The sequence below is a fragment of the Monodelphis domestica genome, chromosome 4 (genome assembly GCF_027887165.1).
Source record: "Monodelphis domestica isolate mMonDom1 chromosome 4, mMonDom1.pri, whole genome shotgun sequence".
Lineage (NCBI taxonomy): Eukaryota > Metazoa > Chordata > Mammalia > Didelphimorphia > Didelphidae > Monodelphis > Monodelphis domestica.
Genome location: NC_077230.1, coordinates 207,965,986 through 207,978,743, shown reverse-complemented (window position 1 = coordinate 207,978,743; position 12,758 = coordinate 207,965,986). Strand labels below are relative to the sequence as shown.

Below are 12,758 nucleotides of genomic sequence, written 5' to 3'. Positions count from 1 at the left end.
ATTTAGAGAGTCATGAAGTTATCCTCAACTAGTTTATAAATATGAAAATCTTCTACTTCTTATAGCAATGTGATCATTTAATTGGGTTGTTTCATTATCTTTTGATTCCACATGTCTGTTTTATAAATTTATCCCTTCAGCTATAATTTTTCCATAATATATCATTATTCCCAAATTAAAATGGATTGGGGAAATATATGAAATTTGCTTTCAAAATCCTAGGTTTTTAAATTATAAAAAATGCTGATGCCTCAGAATCAGCTAGACAAATTGGCACAATGTTGTAAGGACTGCAGTCCAGTTCTTTAAAAAGCTGCTGATAAAGAAAAAATTACTGCAGGGTTTTAAATTGAATTAGATTTCCCTTAAAGAGAATTTTGAAGGATAACTCCCTTTGATGCTAATTATGACTCTCAGTAGAATCAAGAGGAAATGATATAATTGCCATTATGTAAAGAACAGAGTAATATTTATTTCTCAAGCAATTAAATATTCAAATTAACTTAAAGTGAGTCATTTAGGAGCATACCAGTGTTCAGTTGGTAAAAACAAAAGTCTTTTCTCCTTGATCCTATGGTAATAATAATAGTAGTTCACATTTTCATTGCACTTTAAAAATTTACTTACCATATAAAAATTACTTTTATACACCCACTGGATGCTATTGTTTTGTCCATTTTACAAATGAGGAAATAGGCTCAAAAGGATTAAGTGAGCTGCCTCCATTCAAATAGCTAACACATAAATCAAATGGGGTTTGAATCCCAGTCTTGTTGGCTCTAAAAGCTAGTTTTATCTATGTGATTATGCTAGCTGGCTTTTAAAATGGCCTTTATACCTAAGTAATTGAAGGACAAGGATAAGTGGTTACCTTTGGAGGTGAGGAAGGGAACTTGGGTTTTAAAAGGAATGATTTTTTTAAAAAGCTCCCCTAATTTTACCCCTTTATCTTCTCCACAAGTATATAGAAAAATAAGCAAGAGGGAGCAGCTGAATGGCTTAGTGGACTGAGAGCCAGACCTAGAGACAGGAGGTCCCAAATATGGCTTCAGGTACTTACTTCCTAGCTGTGTGATGGGGGCAGGTCACTTCTTTGAACCAACATGTAGTATTGATTCCAAGACCAAAGGTAAGAGATTTTTTAAAATTAAAAAAAAAAAGTAAGCTAGAGGGACTTGGAAAAAATGTTAACAGTATGATAGAAAAGAGAGAAAAGAGTTCTCTAATTGGATCAAAACTGAAATAGTTTTTACCTGGAATTTTTAAAGTATTTTTAAAATTGACATCTAAAATGTTAATGAAATAATATATGTTAAAAAATGTTTCTTAAGTACACTAGTAACAACTTGCTGAGATTTAAATTTATATATGACAAACTTTTCCCAATAAAATGGAAGACATAAATTGACAAGGAATGAACTTTCTATTTAATTAAAAATTGATAGGAAAACTGGAAATTGAACTGGCAAAAACTTGATTTAGAGCAAAACCTTACACCATGTTCCATAATACACTGTAAATGGATATGCAACTTTAATATTAAAATTCATATAATAAAATGTATTAAAAGAGGAAATGATCATGTGCCTCTCATTGCTATGGGTAGGAGTTCCCACCTGTAACTGAACAAGGGATAAAGACAATTACAAAAGAGAAAAATATTCTTTGATTATATAAAACTGAAAAACTTCTATAGAGACAAAAGTAATGTACCTAGAATAAGAAGGAAAGCAACTGAATGGGGAAAAATATTTGTAATCAGTTTCTCTGACATGGATTTGTTATCCAAGATATAGTAACAATTAATAAATGTGTATATATGTGTGTGTACCTGCATATATATACATATATATGTGATTTTACCTCATGACCTATAAATGATGAAAAATGATCAAAAATGGCAATGGTCACTGTTGGAAGAAGTTGTAGGATGATAGAGTCATGGTTGCCCTGGTTGGTAGAACTATGCCCTGGTTGGTAGAACTATGCCCTGGTTGGTAGAACTATGCCCTGGTTGGTAGAACTATGTGAATCAATACAACCATTTTGAAAAGCAATTTGGAATGATGAAAATGAGGAGATTAAAAATGTCCATACCGTTTGACCCAGACATACTTGGCTTATACCCCAAGAAAGCTATAGATAAGAAGAAAGTCCTCATATATATCAAAATACTTATAGCAGACGTTTTTATATTTTATATTTTGTAGCAAAGAATTGGAAACAAGGTAGATATATGCCCATCAGTTGGAGAGTGACACATTTGGCCTCAGTTACTTTCCAGTTGTGGTGACTCTGGGCAATTCACTTAATTCTAATTGTTTAGTTCTTACCACTCTTCTGCGTTGGAACCAATAGTAACTAAGGGTTGTTATAATTATTATTATTATTAAACCCTTACCTTCTATCTTAGAATCAATACGGGTTATTGGTTTAAGGCAGAAGAGAGGTAAGGGCTAGGCAATGGGGGTTAAGTGACTTGCCCAGGTTCACACAGCTGGGAAGTGTCTGAGGCCAGATTTGAACCCAGGACTTTCATCTTTGGGCCTGATTCTCAATCCACTGAGGCACCCAGCTGCCCCCACCCACATCTATAATTTTTTAAATTAACCCTTATCTTGGGGGCAGCTGGGTAGCTCAAGTGGATTGAGAGCCAGGCCTAGAGATGGGAGGTCCTAGGTTCAAATCTGGCCTCAGACACTTCCCAGCTGTGTGACCTTGGGCAAGTCACTTGACCCCCATTGCCTAGCCCTTTACCACTCTTCTGCCTTGGAGCCAATACACAGTATTGACTCCAAGACAGAAGGTAAGGGTTTTATTTAAAAAAAAAATTATAGATGTGATGACTACAAAGAGGCATGGAATAATCTATATGAATTTATGGAGCATAAAAAGTTGACTCAAGAAAATAAAAATGTCTATAACAATGAAACTGGAAACTACCACTGCAAAAAACAGAAAATTGAATGCAGCAAAATTATAAAAGATTAAGTGTGATTTGAGAATAAAAGATACAGAAGACCCTACCAATTCACCCCTTTGTGGAGAGTATAAGTTCCTGAGATATTACACATTGCTCATATTTTTGGCCTTTTTTAATGTATTGATATTTCTCCCCTTTTTGTCTTTAAAAATATTATTTGTGGCGGCAGCTGGGTAGCTCAGTGGATTGAGAGCCAGGTCTACAGATGGGAGGTCCTGGGTTAAAATTTGACCTCAGACACTTCCCAGCTGTGTGACCCCCGGCAAGTCACTTAACCTCAATTGCCTAGCCCTTACCACTCTTCTGTCTTGGAACCAATACACAGTATTGGTTCTAAGTTGGAAGGTAAAGGTTAAAAAAAAAATAAAGATACTATGTTGTTATGGGATTGCTCTCTGGGAGGAGGAAGGGAAGGTTAGTGGGGAAGACTATGATAAAAACTTATTTATATAGGTTATCTACCACAGTGAAAACAGAATATTAAAATTACCATTGTTTTTAGAGAAGGAAATAGAATGAGATCATATTAAAGAACATGAATAGTTCATATTATATACAACCTTTGTTTTACAGAACCAACATGTCATTCAGAAAGTTATTGCATTGCCTCCTTTGTAAGTGGCCATTAAAGAAATATAAATTCTAGAAATGTAAATAGGGCATCTGAAAACATAAGAGGCTGAGATAAAATTTCTCCAAAAGTATATTCTCAATACAGCATCTATTCTAAAAATAAAGTATTAGCATCCCCCCACAGGAAATGTAGAAAATTACAAATTCCTATACCCTGCCATTTAAAAAACATTTTCTGAATAAAATTGTAACAAGAGTACAGCCAAAGCAAACAAACAAACAAACCCAACTCCAGAATCGCTTAAAGTGGAAAACAAGAAGCCATACTGGAACATTAACAAGTTTCCAAAGTGAAATCAATCTCCCACTTCCTTTATTTTTCCCTTTTATCAACTCTTTCAAAGGGTAAGAATGAGGTCACTTAAATAATACCTAAAATTTCACATTGACTGCAAGGTTATCTTATTTTCAGCAGTAAACAGCTACCCATCTAGTCCAAGAGCTGATTCTAGAGCAATTTCTTTAATTTCAAAGTTCTGAAGCAAAAAGAAAAGGGCAGATTCCTGTTTTATTCAGCACCTGGGATCTTACATGTAAGTCAGCTAGCTACTTTGCTCTGCCCTTAATTGTTTCCATTTGAAAAAAAGTTCCAGTTCAAAATGTGATTTGTTACGAACGATCTGACTCCTGGCTTGGTTCATCTCGAACACATAGACACATATCTAATGCTTATTTCCTTTATAAATCTTTTTTTTTTAACATCCTAGAATATGCGGGTCAGAATTTTTTTTAAAGGTTAATCATCTTCCCCACTTTCCACTTGGACCCTATAACTTGGATAAGCTTCCCCAAACTCTTGCAAATGTTTGGGTAATATGGACTATTAAAAGCGTGAAAACAGAACCTTTCCCCAATCTGAGGCATAGTAAGTTTATTTTTACATACGTGCCGATGCCTCCAAAAGGTATCAGAGTTAGTTGACAGCCATGAGTTCCCACTAGGAGGGTGGGCGAGCAAAAGGTCTCTTACTGCAGACAATACGAAAGGAAGCAGTTCCAGCTTGCCACCTACCTGTAGACCCTGTGGCTCAGCTTCCCAAATGTCAGAACAGCTAGTATCCTCCTTCTACAGATCTAAAAACAAGCCACCCTTATGACTAAGACAAGTCCCCCGCTAACCTTCCCTCCCAACCCCATTTCAAGTCTTTCTGGTTGTTTTCAAAGAGCAGAGGGAGAGAGTGCAAACCGCCTGGGCTCCACCCCCCTCTCCTGCTGGTTGGCAAAACAGATTGTCGCCGCAGCCACTCACGTCCCTGCTTTTAGGACTTGGGGGTGGGGAGTGGGGGTGGATTTTTTACACCCGGAGGCTGGGTGGATAGCTGCTGGAGACAGAACTCTCCTCACCCATAGTTGCTAACTCAGGCCTTTAAGAGAGGATGGGGGCCACACAGGGCCTGTTTAAAGTTGCTTCTAGCACTCTGTTTCCCCCTTCCCATCCTCCTCCTCCTCCAAGCCCTCCTCCCTCCCGGGGCCCATCTGACCTTGAGAGCAGCAGCAGAAGTAGTGAGCCAAGAAGGAAAAGGAAAATGTATTACCTAAGCAGGGGCTGAGGTGGGAGAAGGGTGATGCAGATGTTTCTGCCTTTCCCCGGAGGAACGGAAGAGGCGGAGGAGGGGGAGGAGGAGAGTTAAATAGGAGGAGGTGGGCCGTGAGATGCAATCAGAAGGGTTGCTAAGTGGCAGGGCTATGCTAGAGCCAGGACTGGAGCTGGGAGGCAGAGCTTGAAACCTTTGACTGCCTGAGCTAAGAGGGGGAAGGGCAGGGAGGAAGAAACTGGCCCAGATGCGGGGGCGGGGGGAGGCTGAGGGAGAATTCGATGAAGGAGCAAATTCGTCCATGTTCCCTAGCCTGGGTCCTCCACAAAGAGTGACTACAGCATCCGCCGCAGATGGCCGCCCACTTATTTCCTTTGAGGCTGCCCTGGGGAAACTAGTGAACCCTGAAGATAGTCAATCTCCCGGTGAGAGCAACTAGTCCCGCGTCCCGCAGCTGCCCTCTAGACCGCCCGCAAGTGACACCATAAGCTGTCATACGCCGGGCGTTCTGATTCAGAGGAAGAAATACTGAGAAAAGAGGTCTCTCGGGGTCCCCTAATCTACTGTTGTCTTTCTCATTTAGAGCCACCTACAATAAAAGACTTTAAAAGAAAATCTTTCTCTTTAGGGGATTAAATGGTTGACAGTTGGGATGGCAGCACTGGGAACACAGAAGAGATGAAACTGACAAACCCTGTTTCAAGTAGAAAATAACAATAGCTTGCATTTATGGAACACTTATCCCATTTGATTCTGAAAACAAGCCTGTAGGGTAGATACTATTATCGTACCCATTTTACAGATACGGTTACTCAGGCTGAAAGGCAAAGTGATTTACGACAGTTTACCCAACTAGTAAGTGTCTGAGTTATATTTGAATTCGGGTCTTCCAGACTTCCAGGTCCAGTAATCTGTCTATTGCGCCACCTAGCTGCAATAATTGTTATTTTTAACATTTGTTGAGCATCAAAAATATTGGATACTTTGCTGGACACATCAGTACCTTTGGGGAGTTCACTTTCCAGGTAAAGTAATTTGCAACCCTTACATCGATTTAAAATTTTAGCTTTTGTTATTGGTAATACATCAGCAGCAATGTGAGGTAGGAAAAAGACTTGGAACTGAAGATTATAGTCTAGGCTCTGCCAAGGTCATTTCACTTTGGGGGCGGCTTTAGTTTTTCCATCTATGAAGATTAGGTTAGGTTAACTCTAAATTCACAAAATCTACTCTCTATTATGGAGAGAAGATGGGTACTGTCAATATGGAATCTAGAAACCCCAAACTTGTAGCCTAGTAAGATCTGAGGAGTCCCAATTTTAGGACTAGTTTGTAAGTTGGAGATCCCAAAGCTTGTACTTGTTCCCTGTTACCATGAGAATCCACCCTCAGAGGAATCCCAGGCTAGTAGTTTCAGACTGAATAATGAACCCCAAGGTAAAAGACAATCACTCTCAGGTGGGGCCAAGTCCAAGCCAAATGACTCTTCTTGTCTCCAGAAGCCTCTTCCACTGCATCACATCCTGCTTTTGAGAATATAACTCGGGACCTTCAGCTTATGAGACTTGACAGGCTGCCTAAGAGTCACTTGGCTTGAGCTTGGCCCCACCAGACATCGATTGTCTTTTACCTAGGGGTCCATTATTCAATCTGAAACTGCTAGCCTGGGATTCCCTCAGGGTGGATTCTCATGGCAACAGGGAACAAGTACAAGTTTTGGGGTCTCCAACTTACAAGCTAGTCCTAAAGCTTGGGGCTCCTCAGATCTTAGTAGGCTACAAGTTTGAGGTTTCTAGATTTCATGTTGACAGTACCAATCATGTCCCCAACATTTTTATCCAGGTGCTGTCAGGTTTAAATGAAAACCAAGCCAGCACAGCCCCCAACTTTTCTGGGACCTATGATTTCATCCCTGGTGTTAGAACTTCCTCTATGGAAGCATATCAGTGCTTCATTTGTAATTTGGAGACTTAGCACAGACCCTGGCACATAGTAGGTGCTTAACAAATGTTTGGTTAAATGTCATTGGTCACATAGGTAGCAAATCTAAGAGTCAAGTCTTGAGATTTCCTTTTGTCTACTATGCTGCTCTGTTTTCCTAAGTAATTCTTAATACTTGGTCCAGATAGCATGAAGCATGGAGCTATCATCTTTATTTGTCATGCCCTTACAAGAAACTAAGCATCCCACAAGTTAATGTTTAGAAGAGACTTTAGTGGTTGTTGAATCCAACTTTTTTTTTTTAAGCCCCTGAGGAAACTGAGTTCAGCAGAAATAAAATTAGTAGCAAAGCTGGAACCTGAACCCAGGTCCTTTTATTCATAATCCATTGCCCTTTCTTCTATATCAAACTAATTGCTTAGAAGTTCTGGTGAGGAAATGCCTTCTCCTAAAACATATTATCAATTGTTCTGCAATTTAAGACTTTGAAAGTTGCTTATTGCTTAGCAATCTGCCATCTGGGAATTCTCTCAACTTCTCTACTGTCTATCCCAATGTTTCTCTTAACTTGCCCTTTCTTTTCTCTTGCTCTTCCTGTCTCAGATGAAGAAGTGTCTCTTTTTTTTTGCCAAGATTAGTTAATTTTGTCTATGAATTTGACCCCATGCCCTACTACCGATTCCAAAATCTTGCTGCATAATTATTCCATTTTCTTTCTCTCAAATCTTCTATCTCACTATTGATTCCTTCCCTACTTTTATTTTTTTTTTTAATTCTTAATTTCCATCTTAGAATCATGACTATATATTAGTTCTAAGGCAAAAGAATGGTTTAGGATTAAGTGATAAGAGGTAAGTGGCTATCCCAGGGTCACACAACTAGGAAGTACATGAAGTCAAATTTAAACCTAGGACCTCCCATCTACTAGGATCTCCAAGTGGTTCTCTATCCACACTGAACAATCTAGCTGTCCCCTTCCTTCCTTATTCTTAACATGCCAAAGATGAGCTAACCATCAGAGAATAGGTAGAATCCAAGAAGGTAATAACAACTTAGAACTATTGGGTTGAATCTAATTAGATGAAATTTAATAGAACTCAAGGTGAAGACTTACACATAGGTTTAAAAAATTAACTTTATAAATCAAAGATAGTATGAACATGGCTAAATAGCCATTTAACTAAAAAAGTCACTGAGTAAGTGATATGACATGGCAGTAAAAAAAAAAGGTAATCTTAGGCTTCATTAAGAGGGGAATAGTAATGCTAGAATGAACTAATAATGGAAAAATAAACTGTGAATGTTATCTCCAGAAAGTGAAGAGAAAGGTAAAATGTGAAAGACTTAATTTATATGAACATGTTGGACTCCCTGATGATATTCTTTGAGATGGGAGTGGGGGAGAGTTTAGAGAGGGGCTGGGACACTTGTAGACACATTTATTATGTAGATAGGAAGAAAAGTAAGCATATAGAAGATTTGTAATTTCACCTGTGTACTATCTTCTTTTTGTTTGTATATGAAAATGCTTATATTGCTTTGTAAACATTTGGAATAATTAAAAATTGGGGGGAAATATATAGGAATAAGGAGGGAACAATTCCATTGTACTCCACTCTGGTCACAAAATATCTAGTGTCATGTTCTGGGTTCTGTCTACATCAGGAGGCCAAAGTTTAGGAAGGACACTGATAAATTGGAAAGTGTCCTGAAGAGGACAACCAGGGTGGTGAAGGACCACAAGTTCATGCCATATAAGGACTACTTGAAGGAAAAAGGGATGTTTATGGGAAAATGGGGAGAAAAATGAAGGGGGACTTTGATAACTCTTTTTAAGTATGTGACATGTCATGTAGAAAAGAGATTAAACTTGTTTTGCTTGGCCTTGCAGAAAAGAAATAGGAAGAATATATAGAAGCTAAAAATAAGAAAATTTAGGTATCATGTAAGGAAAAACTCCCCAAGAATTACAACAATTCATTAGTAATATGATGAATAGTAATGAACTGTCTCCAGTTCCCCTCCCAGAGATCTTCAGACTAAATGGTCACTTGTTGGGGAGATTGTAAAAAGGAATTTTCCTTCTGGTATGGATTGGAGTAGATAGCCTCTGAAATCCTTTTCAACTCAGGTTCCATGATTCTATGAATCTTGATCCTAAAAAAAGGTGTTTCTATTGGCTATGCTATGCTTTTAAGCCCCCATTCTATTTCTCACTGTCCCTTTGTTAAATTTCTCAAAAGAGTAATCTGCATTTGCAGTTTCTAGTTTCTCAATTCATGCATGCCTACTTCTTTTTGGGGGGATCAGCATTTATGATTTGATTGGGAACTCTGGAAGAGGAAGTTCCTTCTACTAATACTGATCAGCAATCGTTCTGCAATTTATAGTCTTGGAAAGTAGCTTAATCCTTAGCAATCTGCCTTCTAGTCTCCTGTTACTGAAAATTTTATTTCAAAGGCCACTTCCTCACCAGCAAATGCAATTACTTTTTCCTAGTATTCATCTTTCTTGACACTGAAATTTAGTAGCTAGGCATATATTCAAGGAGGTCAATGACAAAATGAGATGCCCTATATAGATCAAAATATTTATAGCAGTATCTTTTATAGTAACAAAGAATTAGAAAGAAAATGAAAGTTCATTGACTAGGAATGGCTAAAAAATTATGGAAGATGAATATGATGGAATATTACTATACAAGAAATGACAAATATGAGGAATCCACATAACACAATGTGAAATAAGCAGAACCAGAAAAACAATATACATAATGACTATAAAAAAGTAATGTAAAGAACAATACAACTGAAACCAAATAGTGCAAAATTATAATGACCAAGCTTGAAATGATGCCTCTGCCTACTTCCTTGCACAATATAATTCCACAATAGAAATATAGTGTCTTCATATTTTTAAGTATTTTCATTAGTTTTGCTAAATGTGTTTTTTTTTCTTTTATTATATTATCTTTTACTTCATTCAGACATTCTTTTATAATAGGGTTCTGGAAAGGAGGAGAAAATACACTGGGAATTATAGGAAATTGTTGGAAAAACAAAGGTTATTAATGAAAATGTATTTCAAAAGTGTCAATAGATCAAGAGAGTAGAAACTATTTTTGCCTTTCTTTACATCACCAATGCTTGGCATAGTGCCTAGCTCATGATAGGTGCTTAATATAAATACTGGTTGACTTGATCAAAAGAGAAGTCTCTACATAGTAGAAGGATTTAGAATGGTTTCCAGAAATTTACCTTGATTTCCTTTCTTGATTCTGGTGCTTCTTTTCTCTAGTTTCCCTCTTTGAGTTTCTTTGCTCTTGCGTCTCTCTTCCTCATGTCTAGAATGCATCTATCGACATTGTTCCTATGTACAGCCCAGCCAAGTCACCACAACTCCAGTAGACCCTGCCTGATCTTTTGAAGCCTCAGACACTGGTCTGACAGCTAACATTTCCTCTACTGTAACTACCACCGATGACTGCTCTTTCTAACAACTCTTTTTCAGCTTCTTCCTCCCAGCAATCTTGCTCTTATCCAATTAATGCCTGTCCCAGGCTCATGGGCTCATGGGAAATGGAGTCCTTATTCTCTTCTAATCAGCACCTGTGCTCAGGGTTGTGGTGCTTGTCATTGGGAATTGCTGCTATGCTCTCTACTCAAGTTACAAAATAAAAAACTGTAAATACATCAGGGGTGTTGTGTGTGTGTGTGTGTATGTGCATGCATGCGTGTGTGCCCGTACAGTCTATAGGTACACATTATACTACATTGTCAAATTCCACACAACTTAGTTATATGTAAAGTATGGATTGTTCCACATCATATAGTGTGGTAGATAGTAAACCAAATACCACAGGAGATGTATCACTGCAGTAACCACAGATTAGTGTCCCATGCAAAGTATACATTTCTTTGTAGTACTTACCATACTTTATAAAGTATACTTTATTCTATTGTTCTGATACCATCCTGCCCCAAAAGGAGCACATGGCCTTGTGCCAATAGACATTGCCTGGCTATATTAGTGGTATTGTTACCCACCATTTGAGTAGCATTTGATAATCAATCTTGTCATTGGTCAGAGAACCCAGATACTTTTACACCCATTTAGCACCTCCCTTTCTGAGAATGAACCAGAATCCTTAGTTCTACTGGCCTAAAACCCAAATTTGACTCTTGGATAACCAATGCTGAATGCTGTCATCTCTAGCTCTTCTGGGGTCATTTTTATAGGTGGCTTCTGTTCTCTTGGGACTTATAACGGGAATTAGCAGTCCCTCTCTCACCTCAGCTGTGCAGAGGTCTCTCTTGGTCAAAGTAATCTTGGCATCCTAATTACAAAAAAGCTACCAAAATTCAGTTTTCTTTCCATTAGTTTTCTCTAACCTAATTCTTTCCATATGAGTATTTCTCCTCTCTTAAGATAAGAGATCTTATTATTCATTTGTCCCTTCTCCCAAAGTGCCTAATACAATGTCTTATACATGTTGGGTGTTCAATACATATGTTGAATTTAATCTCAGAGTTTAATTTTCTCACATGTTGCAGGGATTTGGGCAGGACTGTCATATATTATAAAAACTGTGTAAGGGAGAATTTGATTTGGGGAAAGAGAAAGTAAGGCTGAGGTGCCAAGAGAAAAAACAACTGCATTTCTAGATGAATTCCTGACTGAAATTTCTCTAGTTACTTCCCTTTCCCAAAGAATATGATTGCTGAGGAATATGATTGGCTTCTGGTGAAAGTAAATGCACGGGGCATGAAACTTCAATCTTTTTTACCACTGGTTTCCTATATATTAAAACTCCTGTTCTAACTGCTTAAAAATTCTTAAACTAGAAACAGTCATTTCTGTCACTTACCTTTCTACAGAGGTGGTATTTTAGTGAATCAGTTGGTTGTCAAGCTTTCTGAATTCTTGGATGAAAAGAAATATAAGCTCCAATGTCTTGGTGTGTCCAATGCTACTCTGAGGATCTGGGTCCCTTTATGTCCCCATAGAACAAAGCAAAGTTGGGGGCTGGGTGCCTGAGAACAGAAAGTTTAGGAAATACAGCTCTCTGTGGCTTATCCCAGAACTTAAGAATCTTTGTAAACTTTCCCAGATCAGTTTAGGGTGGGGAGATAATAAGGTTCTCCGTTGGGAAGTCCAAAGGTTATTCTCTTTAGCAAGGCACATTACCGATGAGTCATTTCCTTTGATTCTTAAACATTCTCCTAAAACATTCCTGTTTACCTTAGTCTTCTATAGACTTTCTTTAGTTTTCTATAATATGCCTTCACTCTTCTCTCAGCCCTACTCCTGATTTTCTGAATTTGAAAGCCATGCTTTTCCTCTTGCCCCCTTCAACTCCAACTTTCTGCCCCCTTTTATGTGTTGACTTCTGGCATTAGAATGAAAAGTCTGAGGGCAGAAATTCTTTGTATCCTCCATGCTTAGTACAGTCCCTGGAACATAGTAAGTGTTTGATAAATGTTGTTTCCTTCCTTTTTCTTTCCTGTTATTTTTTCTGCAAGAATATATTTGTATGGGGGGCAGCTGGGTAGCTCAGTGGATTGAGAGTCAGGTCTAGAGATGGGAGGTCCTGGGTTCAAATTTGGCCTCATACACTTCCCAGCTATGTGACCCTGGGCAATTCACTTAACCCCCATTGCCTAGCCC

The 12,758-nt window shown here is 38.1% G+C and overlaps 1 protein-coding gene across 11 annotated transcripts in view; it reads right to left on the bottom strand.

The window, feature by feature from the left end:
* Positions 1 to 12,146, bottom strand: part of INPP1 (inositol polyphosphate-1-phosphatase) — a 55,854-nt gene extending 43,708 nt beyond the window's left edge. For 2 of the 11 annotated variants that reach the window (XM_007494520.3, XM_007494523.3), the window contains exon 1: positions 11,959 to 12,146. The gene's annotated coding sequence lies outside the window, so the exon portion shown is untranslated. Of the gene's footprint in view, positions 1 to 4,501; positions 5,669 to 10,348; positions 10,618 to 11,958 lie in introns of those variants that run through there. The other 9 variants (XM_056794127.1, XM_016433749.2, XM_007494519.3 and 6 more) reach the window with 8 other exon arrangements.
* Positions 12,147 to 12,758: the final 612 nt, after the last annotated feature.